The sequence below is a fragment of the Panthera pardus genome, unplaced genomic scaffold (genome assembly GCF_024362965.1).
Source record: "Panthera pardus isolate Hobbes unplaced genomic scaffold, ASM2436296v1 HiC_scaffold_11, whole genome shotgun sequence".
NCBI lineage: Eukaryota > Metazoa > Chordata > Mammalia > Carnivora > Felidae > Panthera > Panthera pardus.
The window spans coordinates 47,909,643-47,921,019 of NW_026526666.1; the positions used below are offsets into that span (position 1 = coordinate 47,909,643).

Consider the following 11,377-nt stretch of genomic DNA (forward strand, 5'->3'; position numbering starts at 1 on the left):
GGAGCTATTATTACATCATTTATTTGTGTCTTTGGACAAAACTGTTTTAATTAGCAGTCATCGTTTGAACAAATTGCTTTGTTATTCTATAAGAATTTGCTAGAACATCTCAGGCATAAATGCATACCATGTATAAATATATATCAGGTTTTCTTCTCTGTATTTATACTTCAGGCCTTCAAACAGCTACCACTGCAGCATATATGATGCTTTGTGTATGTGTGTGTGTGGACTGTACATTCTCAAGTAAATTAGGCTAATAAGTTACATTCATGGTTAATTATTTTTATTTTTGGTGAAAGAAAACAGAAACGTAGTGCATATTTGTTGTATATCAATGGTGAAATTGTATAATAGGACTTTTGCAACATGGTTTCTTATCTATTCATATGATTAAAAATGAGAATGATTCAGGAAGGGAAGGTCTCCAAAAGTTTCTAAAGATGAAATATTACTGGGCAGACCATCACTGAGGTGAGTGAATAATGCCTGCATAGAAAAAAAGAAAATCCATAATTTATTATGAATATAAACAGAAATATTAAAGACATTAGAGAACCAAACACAATGTTTTAAAAAGTGAATGTACGACCTATGCTCTATGGGAAGAAATCAACTTAATTATGGCTTGTTACAATAGTTCCTCTTTTTGAATGAAGTCCAGCTCTAATTAAAATCTTCTCATTGGATCAGATGGAGTTGCAGATGAGATTAGTTGAAACTGTCTATTGTTCTTATTCATTTTAATGTACTGCATTTCAACAGTCAGGAGATATACAAAAGAAATGCATTTCACTAGCTCTTCAAAGGGGTCTGTTATGATTCTAAATTTAATTAAATTAGATTAGTTGCACATCATTTATATTACTAAAAATCTCCAGCAATTTCTAAGAGATTCCTTCCCCCTCCTGTCCCACCATTGCCCTCATCCATCACACCCAAATTCAAAATGACAATAGCTTTGTTGAACCTTTGTTATTCCTTTTAGTAAACAACAGAAGATTTTTAATAAAATAGTCTTACTTTCCTTTGAGCTGTCCAGCAAATATAAATAGGACTCAATCAACAAATCACTTAATATCCATGCTAACAGAATAGAGAATTCACCAGTTTAAAAATGTCCATTTGCAGTTATGAATTGCAGTGATGAATAATCCTTCATTTCTCTATAGCTTCTGGGTTTAAAAAAAAAATACACACATTATACTTTGTACATTTCTCTGACTTGCTTCCTATGAATACAGTTGGACAAAATAGATCTAGAAATAATACATTGTACATATATTTCTGTGACTAATGTTTATCCAGCTGCTTCAGAGGCTATTTAAATATTATCTTTCAGCCATAGGACAACACTATCTGAGGGACCCAATGTGCATCTCTGTGCACATGTTGGCTGAAAAATGCAACATCAGTATTGTTTTTAAGCTGCTAAATTACGGAGCATCTTGTTATGTGGTACTAGGGAACTAAATTCTGATTTTAGTACTTGGTACAGTAGAGAGTGGACTTTGAGAAGAATTTTAGTAAATATGTAAAGTATCTGAAGAATAATTTGTGGAGGTGTGATGACTTTTCTCCCAGTCCATGGTTTGTCTTCTCATTCTCTTAAGAATGTCTTTTGCAAAGCACAATTCCAGATTATCAATTATTTCATGACTTTGGTGTTGTGCTAAAAAGTCATCACCATGCCCAAGGTTATCTAGATATTCTCTTACACTATCTTCTAGGAGTTATTTAGTTTTATATTTCACATTCAGGTCTATGATCAATTTTGAGTTAATTTTCGTGAAAGGTGTCTAAATTCATTTTCTGTATGTGATGTTGAGTTATTCCAGCACCATTTGTTGAAGAGAATATCTGGTCTCCAATTTGTTGTCTTGTTCCTTTGTCAAAAGCCAGTTGACTAGATTTATGTCGGTCAATTGCTTGGCTCTCTATTCTGTTCCATCGATACCTTGTCTATTCTTTCACAAATACCATACTGTCTTTATTAATATAGTTTTATGGTAAATCTTTGTGATAGTGTGATTTATAATAAGAAGTGTATATTTGGTCCTCATCCCCATTCCTGACCCAGAGCTTCTAAAATCTTTAGCATTTCCTAAGTGATAAGAAGAGTAAGGTAGGGAGAACCTGGGTGGCTCAGTCGGTTAAGTGTCTGATTTCAGCCCAGGTCATGATTTCATGGTTCATGGGTTGGATCCCCACATTGGGCTCTCTGCTGACAGCTTAAAGCCTGGAATTTGCTTTGGATTCTGTGTCTCCCTCTCTCTGCCCCTCTCGCACTCATGCTCTGTTTCTCTCAAAAATAAACATTAAAAAAATTTTTTTTTAATGAGCAGTAAGGTGAAAGGAATGTTATTTGTAAGAAGTCTCTTTCAACCTTACCTGAGTTTACGTTAATGAGATGACTTTTGGAAAGCCCATAAGGATAAGGAGCCGGTTCCCAAGGAACAATACCTGTGATTAGAAGGTTGGGACTTCCAGCCCCAACTCCCAGCTTAGAAAGTGGGAGAGAAGAGGCTGGAGATTGAATTAATCATCAATGGCCAGTGATTTACAGGAATATCTCATTTTATTGGGCTTTGTTTTATCTCATTGTACAGATACTGCATTTTCCATAAATTAAAGATTTGTGGCAAGTCTATCAGCATCCTCTTTCCAACATTATTTGCTCATTTCATGTCTCTGTGTTACATTTTGGTAATTCTCACAATAGTCCAATTTTTTTCGTTAACATTATATTTGTTATGGTGATTTATGATCAGTGATTATGACTTGCTGAAAGCCCTGGTTATGGTTAACATTTGTTAGCAAGAGACAATTTTTAAATTATATACATCTTTAAGACATAAGGCTGCTACACACTTGATAGACTACAGTATAGTGTACGGATAACTTTTGTATGTACTGGGAAACCAAAAAATTCATTTGATTCACTTTATTGAAGTATTCGCTTTACTTGGTGGTCTGTAACCAAACCCTCAATGTCTCTGAGGTATGCTTGAAAGCAATGAGGCCTATGTATAAAGCCTCTATAAAAATCCCTGAACCACAGGGTTCAGAGAGCTTCCAAGTTCATGAACATGTGGAGGTACTGAAAGGATAGCATGCCTGACGAGGGCATGGAAGCTTCATGCCCCTGCCCACATCCTGCCCTGTGCATCTTTTCTAGCCACTGTTCCTGAGTTGTATCCTTTTGCAATAAACCAATAATTAGTAAGTAAGCTGTTTCCTGAGTTCCATGAGCCATTCTAGCATATTATCAAACCTGAAGAGGGGGTCATGGGAACTTCCAATTTATAGCTGGTCAATCAGAAGCACAGGTGATAACCTGGACTTGTGATGGGCATCTGAAGTTGAGAGAGGGGCTGTCTTATGGGACTGAGCACTTAAACAGTGGGATATGATGCTTATTCCAGGTGGACAATGTTAGATTTGAATTGAATTGTAGGACATTCAGTTTGTGTCAGCAAAGAATTGAGATACCCACACATGTGGTATCAGAAGGGCTGATGAGTCATGAATAGGGAGAAACAGTTTTTCCTTACAGTCGTAGAGTTGGATAGTGTCAGTTCTCCAATTTTGTTCTTCCCCTTAAATATTGTGTTGGCTATCTGGATCTTTTGCCTTTCCATATAACATTTAAGATCTACTTGTTGATATCCATGAAATCACCTGCTGGAATTTTGATTGAGATTGTGTTGAGTCTCTAGATCAAGTCAGAAAGAGCTAACATCTTTATAATATTGAGTCTTCCTATCCATGAACATCATACATTTAATTTATTTAAGTTCTTCTTTGATTTCTTTTATCATGTTTTGTAGTTTTCTGTATATAGATCTTGTACATATTTTGTTAGACTTATACCTATTTCATTTTTGGTGGTGCGAATATAAATGATATTGCATTTTTTTAAAATTTTTTTTAACGTTTATTTATTTTTGAGACAGAGAGAGACAGAGCATGAACAGGGGAGGGTCAGAGAGAGGGAGACACATAATCTGAAACAGGCTCCAGGCTCTGAGCTGTCAGCACAGAGCCCGACGCGGGGCTCGAACTCACAGACCGCGAGATCATGACCTGAGCCGAAGTCGGCCGCTTAACCGACTGAGCCACCCAGGCGCCCCGATATTGCATTTTTAATGTTTATTTATTTATTTTGAGAGAGAGAGAGAGAGAGAGAGAGAGAGAGAGAGAGAGAATCCTAAGCAGGTTCCATGCTGTCAGCACAGAGCCCAACTCTGGGCTCGAACCCACATCATGAGATCATGACCTGAGCCAAAATCAACAGTCAGACACTCAACCAACTGAGCCATGTGGGCACCCCAATGATACTGTATTTTTAATTTCAAATTCCATTTGTTCATTGTTAGTATATTGGAAAGTAATTGACCTTTGTATGTTACCTTTGTATCCTTCAATCTTGTTATAAATGCTTATTAGTTTTAGTAGTCCTCTGAATCCCAAGTTTAATAAACACAAAGAGGTATACACCTAGACATATCATATTTAAACTGCTGAAAAACAAAGACAAATAAAATATTATATACAAGGGAGCAGCAACATAATTAAAAGCTCATTCTTCCTCAGAAACAAAGGAGACTGGAAGACAGTGGTGTAATTTAAAGTACTGGGGAAAAAACAGTTAATCAAGAATTCTAGATCAAAACTATCCTAGGCAAAACTGTTGTTACAAATGTAACTAAAATAATGACCATTCCCATATAAATAAAACTGAGAGAATTCATTACTGACAAATTTGATCTAAACCAAACCAAAACAAAGCAAAACTAAAGAAGTCCTTCAGACTGAAAGGAAATTTCAACGGATAATAACTTAAATCAAAAAGAAGGAATAATGGGGTGCCTGGGTGGCTCAGTCAGTTAAGCATCTGACTCCTGGTTTCAGCTCAGGTCATGATTTCAGATCAGGTTATGATCTTGCGGTTTGTGAGTTCATGTCCATATGGGGCTCTGCTCTGACAGTGCGGAGGCTGCTTGGGATTCCCCCTCTCCCTCCCTCTCTGCCCTACCCCCACTCATCCTCTCTCTCTCTCTAATTAAATAAACTTTAAAACAAAAAAGAAACAATAAAAAGCAGGGAAAACCTTAAGTATGTGAGTACATATAAAATAAAGGAAAGAGAAGGAGGGAGACACATGCACACACACACAGTGGGGTCGGGGGGGAAAGTGAGGGGTGAGAAACAGAGAGACAGAGACTGAATTTCTCTTTGATTCTCTCAGTTTCTCAAAGAAATACATTTTTTTTCCTATTCTTTCCCTAGAATTTTAATCCTCTTAAAATGACATTAAAACTAAAAATGTTTGATTGACTTTGACTGCAGTGCCTTTTGGAGACTGTCCATGGGTTTCCGCATCCTAGACTCCTAAAACTTTTCTGATTGTTGCCTCACTATTTCTTTTAATTCTATGATCTGCCCAATATTCATCCAAGATATCCTTTTCATGCCTAGGTTAGTCCAAAATTTTGTGTTGTTGCAATTAAAGGCAGTTAGATAATATTTCCTTCCCAAGAAATAACAGTAGTTAGTTTTTCACCATTTATTCATTAAGTCATTATATTTATTAAATAGCCACTGTGCTAGTTTCTGGGGTTACATTAGTTTAAAAGATAGATATGTTTCTGACCTCATAGAGCTAACAATTATCCAGATGATCAGAAATTAAACAAATCATATTTATTTTCAATTAAAAAACATGATACACTTTACCAAAGAAAAATATTATGAGAATAAAAATGGGGTATTTAACTTCATATGGATAGTCAGAGAAGACCTCCCTGATTCTTTAAAAATTGAGATGCAATACAGAATTTTCCAGAGATACAGATTATGGGATATTTAACTAGCTTGTCTTTTAATTGGTTGTATCTGTAAATCATTTTCAAACCCCAGAGACACTCCATGAAGAACCACAGCACACTTTTTTTTTCTTCATCTATTGTCTACTCATCAAATGAAAAACCTGTTTATACAAAGCTGATCTCTCTTCAATCCCTAGAGATAGGCTGGGAGCATATTTATATTATGGAAACACTTGATGTTATTGATCTGTGGGTAGTAGCCTAGTTGGAATCTCTCTTTATAAAAGTTTTCTCCTTCTATATCTTACTAATTGTCAGGGAAAAAAATGACATGACTACAGATCTTTAACATGCCATCCATTTAAAAACAAACTGCATGCCTGCAAGCCACAAAAGAAGGTCAAATGAATAGTCTCAGTGTCAAATTGCCAACATTCTCTACTACTTGAATATTTAGGCCATTATTTTTAATTGCATCTCTAGATACAAAGAGGGTCAGCATGCCATATTTTCAAAGGGATGCTTAAAACTTAAAAGGAAGTACTGTGTGAACCATGAACAATTTAACAAGCCCAAACTTCAAGCATCATATAGTTTTATATAAAACATGTAGTATTTTTAGTTGCAAATACTGTGACATTTGCAAACTAGCAAAATATTACTGATTTTCATATCAATGTAATACTTTCAGTAGGTGCAGTAGAGATGGACTCTATTGTAAATTGTTTGCAAAATGTTTATTATCTCAGAGACATATGTGATATAAAATACATCAAAAAAGGATTATATTTATTATGAGAGAAAATATATTTTGTAAATGTAAAGCTTTGTAGCTGCAAAAAATGGCAACTATCCAAGTATAAATATCAGTGCCTTTCACACAAAAATATTGTAGCTGTTTTGGTTTCAAATATTACCCTTTAAAAACATTAAGCAATTGTGCAAATAGATTACAGGTAGGATTTTTTAATCATAACCATGATTAAAGCAAAGCCAGTTCTTATCAAACATTGATGTAATCACCAAAACTTCTATTTAACATTATACTGAAGTCTGGGATATATAAAGATGTAAGAATAATATTTATCTTTATTTATGCTTATATGTGATATGTGATATATATTTTATGATATAAATATATTTATCATAATTCATTTGCACTTAAGAATAATAATTTACGGAAGAACTAAGACAGCCTTTATTTACAGACGTGTTAGTGATATATATAGGAAGCCCAAGAGGGTCTGTAGATAAATTATTAGAATTAATAAAAAGTTCAGAAAACTCCTAGATACGAGATCAATATACATAAATCAATTGCATTTCCATAGATTATGAACAAAACTTTTAAAATATCATTTTAAAAGATATTATTCCAACAACAACAGCATTTTAAAGGTATTTGGGAATAGGGGTGCCTGGGTGGCCGAGTTGGTTAAGCTTTTGACTCTTGGTTTCAGCTCAGGTCATGATCTCATGCTTCATGAGTTCAAGCCCCACATTGGGCTCTGTGCTGGCAGTGTGAAGAGTGCTTGGGATTCTGTCTCTCCCTCTCTCTCTGCCCCTCCCATGTTCTCTTTCCCTCAAAATAAATAAACAAACTTAAAAAAATAAATAAAAGCATTTAGGAATAAATATGTGCATGAATTTAAAGGAGAAAATTACAAAACTATTGAAAGCATTAAAGAAAGACTAAATATTTGTAGTGCTACATCATGTTTATATACCAAATGGCTCAATATCATGAAGATGTCAAATTAATATATAAACTTAAAATAATTACAATGAAAATCCCAAAGTGATTCTAAAATTTGTATGTAACAGCAAAAGGTCAAACTAAATACTCCTAATGAAAATGAATAAGATGGTGGCTTATTTTACCATAGATATTAAGACTTATCATAAAGCCACAGTAATTACAACTGTGAGGCAGTAACACAGAAATCAACAAATAGTAATGAAACAAAATAAATATTCCAGAACAAAATATATAATGAAATTTAATGTATTACAAAATCAGTGTTGCAAATCAATGGGGGATAAAATGGAGTATTCAACACACGGGGCTGGGGTTATCCACATGGAAAAAATTAGACTTGAATTGCCACTCCATAGAATACACAAAATAAATTCTATGAGTTTAGGATCAGCAGATGAAGAAAATACAACCAAAAATGGACTTTTTACTAGATGCCACAGTGACCGAAAGTCAAGTCCCTAAATATACTCCTATTCTATGTCATCCCTAGTGGTTCTGTTCCCTGATTGTACCAATCTTTGTAACAAGTCAACTTGGCTGAACTGAACTGTGTTTCCTGGAATTACTTTCTCTGCACTTTAGTGGTTAAGTTTGGTCACCAGAGAAACTTGCTTGAGATTTGAGAGGAGGAAGAGAGTAGGAGCCATGTTTACTCTCAGAAAGTCAAGGTAGGCCAGGCCCTACCATGGCTACTACACATTTTTGCAATTTGGTGGCTGACCTTGTTGGCATAGGCAGTAACAGAATTCCACATATTCTTGAGCTCCAATAGGATATCTTCCTTAAAATTTTCCATATCCTGGATCAGGTGCCATTGTAGCTGTGACAACAGTGGCAGCCAGGTGCAGGGCCTCCTCAGTTGCAAGTTGGTGGCTTGAAAATGGGGAGAGGCTAATGATGCCCAATGAGAAAAAAGGCAGGCTACGGCTTGTTCTGCATAGTTCTGGTTATGCCACCTCTCCAAAGTTCACATCTGTCACTCCTTCCCTACTGCGTACTCTGGGAGGATCAGTAGCAAATGCAGGATCAGTAGGATCAGTACCAAATGCAGAAAACAACAACACAAACAAGACTTTTTACCAGATTCCACAGTGACAGAAGGTCAAGTCTCTAAATAAATACCTATTCTACATCATTCCTAGTGGTCCTTCTTTCCTGATTGTACCAATACACCACCTCAATGTGAGAGGCAAAATTCTAAAATTTTAGGGGGTGATAAGGGAGATATTTTTGTGACTTCAAAAGAGAAACTTTTAAAAACCTAGACACAATATCATAAAAAAAGACAAATTTGATAACACAATCATTTAAAAATTTTTGTTAGTCAGAAAAGATCATTTAAAAATAAAAAGGCAAGTCCCAGACTTGGTACAAAATATTTGCAACACATTTAACTGAGAAAGGATTAGTATCCAGAATATATATATACATATATATACATATGTGTATATATATATATACACACACACACATATATATATACATTATCCAGATTATATATATACATATATATACACTCTTACGCATCAATCCAATAAAAAATAGGAAAAGGATATAAATGAGGAATTTCCCAAAGGTTTATCTCAAATGGCCAATAAGCCTATTAAAAGATGATTTATCTCAGTGATAGGAAAATGCCAATTAAAAGTACAATAAAATACTTTTCACAACTGTTGTATTGGTAAAAACTAAGAATTCTAACAATATTGAGTGCTGGCAAAGATGTGGATAAAAGCTAACACCTGCATATTGTTGGTAAGAATGCAAATCCATAAGACCATCTTGAAGAAAACTTTGGCAATAACTAATAAACGTGAAGGTGTAACTCCCTAATCCAGCAACTTTATTCCTAGATATACACCCTGAATAAACTCTTGCTTGTAAACATAAGTGGACATATATTTAAAAAAACAAAAGTGAATTCTCAGCAGGACTATTTATAAAGGCAAAACTAAATTTTCCATTAAAAGGAGTTAGATAGATGTATTGTGATAAATTTACATAATGCTATGCAAGAGTGCAACTGAATGAACCAAAGTTACATAAATCAATAAGGAGGAATCTCATGAACATACTATGAGGTGGATAAAGCTACAGAAGAATACTTAAAGAATGATGTCATCCATATATAAATAAATCCATATAAAACAATAATGAGCTACATGAGGAGACAAGATGGAACAGCATGGAAGTTTTTTGTGTGTTTCGCGTCCATGAAATACAGCCAGACCAACACTAAACCATCCTACACAGCTAAAAAACTGACTGGAGGATTAACACAACAATCTGCACAACCTGAGCCACAGAATTCAGCAGGTACACGGTGCAGAGAGGTGAATTTGGGGAGGGAGAAGCCACTGAGGGTAGGGAACAGAGATGGGGGGGGGGGAGAGGGGAGAATACGGGAAAACCACCCCTCCCCAAAAGCAGCTGGAGTGAAAGTGGAAAATTGGGAACAGCCGCAGGGACTAAACTAAAAAGGGAGAAAGGAGAAAGGAGAGGGTTTAAATTCCATTAAGGCTGTAAACAAGGGGAGCAAAGTCTGCAACTCCGCAGCTCCATACCTGGCGGTGCTCTGATGGGAAGGGCGAATCCCCAGGAACAGAGTGGGATCTAGGAGGTTCTTGGGCCACACGGGGAAAGCGGTTCCACTGCTGGAAGGACATTTGGTAGAGACTCTTGAAGCCACCTGGTCCCAGCAGACCCCAGAAAACAGCCACATTCACTGGTGCTGGAACAAGGTCGTTAAGGGTGAAGCCTGGTGCCAAATGTGTGTTGTGATCTTCCATAATCCCTGAAACGCTGCTGTTACACTGTCTGGCGAACTTTTTCTGGGGCGGGCTGGCACCTGGCCGCAGTCTCAGGGCACTGGCAGCAGCAGGGTCCAGCAAGCGTTCCTGGGTGCAGCCGACATTCAGCCATTGCTCATTCAGCCATTGCTTGGTGAGACCCTCCCGCAGAGGGGCAGAACGGGTCAAAGCCGCAGTCCTTCAGAAGTAAGGGGCCGGGAAAAGCAGCCGCATCTGAGACAAAACTCAGGAGACCTGGGGCCTGGTCACAGAGAGTGAAAAAGCAGGGAGTGGATGAAAGCTGAAGACAGAGGATGGGTACACGATTGCTGATCGGGAGAACAGACTGGGTAGCTGGGGGCGCCATTTTCACCATTCCCACGCATGCACATGCGCACCTAGGAGCCCCGCAAAACTCCACCCCAGTAGGCTAGCAGCACCATCTAGTGGAGAGCGGAGCCGTCACACGGAGCCCTGCCCAACTGGGCCAACTTCGCTGTTCAAGAACACAAGTCTCACCGCCTATTTAGCTTATGGACCATAAAGCACTACCTAGACTGACATATAGGGGAAAATGAAGTAATTCCAGTCCTACTTCAATCTGTTACCAGGTTCATCTATTCATATTTCTTTCCTTCTTTTTTTTTTCTTTTTCTCTTTTACACTTCTTTTCTTTTTCTTGAATGCAGAAAGAGAAAAAATTCATTTTTATTTTCAATTTTTATTAACAATATTTTTCTTTAATTTTTATTACTATATTTTTTACTTTTGTGTAAATTTTTTCAAATTCTATTTTACTTCCATCATTTTATTTTAGTCTACTTCAGTGTATTCACCTTTTCAAATTTTCAAACAATTTTCTTTTTATTTCATTATCTTTTTTTTTCTCTTTTTTGTTTCTTTTCTTTTTCTTGAATGCAGAAAGAAAAACTTCATTTTTATTTGCAATTTCTACTAACATATTTTTATTTAAATTTTTTACTATATTTTTGCTTTTA

General features: G+C 36.2%; 1 long non-coding RNA gene across 1 annotated transcript; it reads right to left on the reverse strand.

Moving 5' to 3' along the window:
* Nucleotides 1–264: 264 nt before the first annotated feature.
* LOC109266681 (uncharacterized) lies at nt 265–10,617 on the reverse strand. The gene is made up of 3 exons (XR_002079815.2): nt 10,155–10,617; nt 8,312–8,589; nt 265–489 (listed from the first exon to the last, which is right to left on the reverse strand). It is a non-coding gene; the product is annotated as an uncharacterized LOC109266681 (long non-coding RNA).
* Nucleotides 10,618–11,377: the final 760 nt, after the last annotated feature.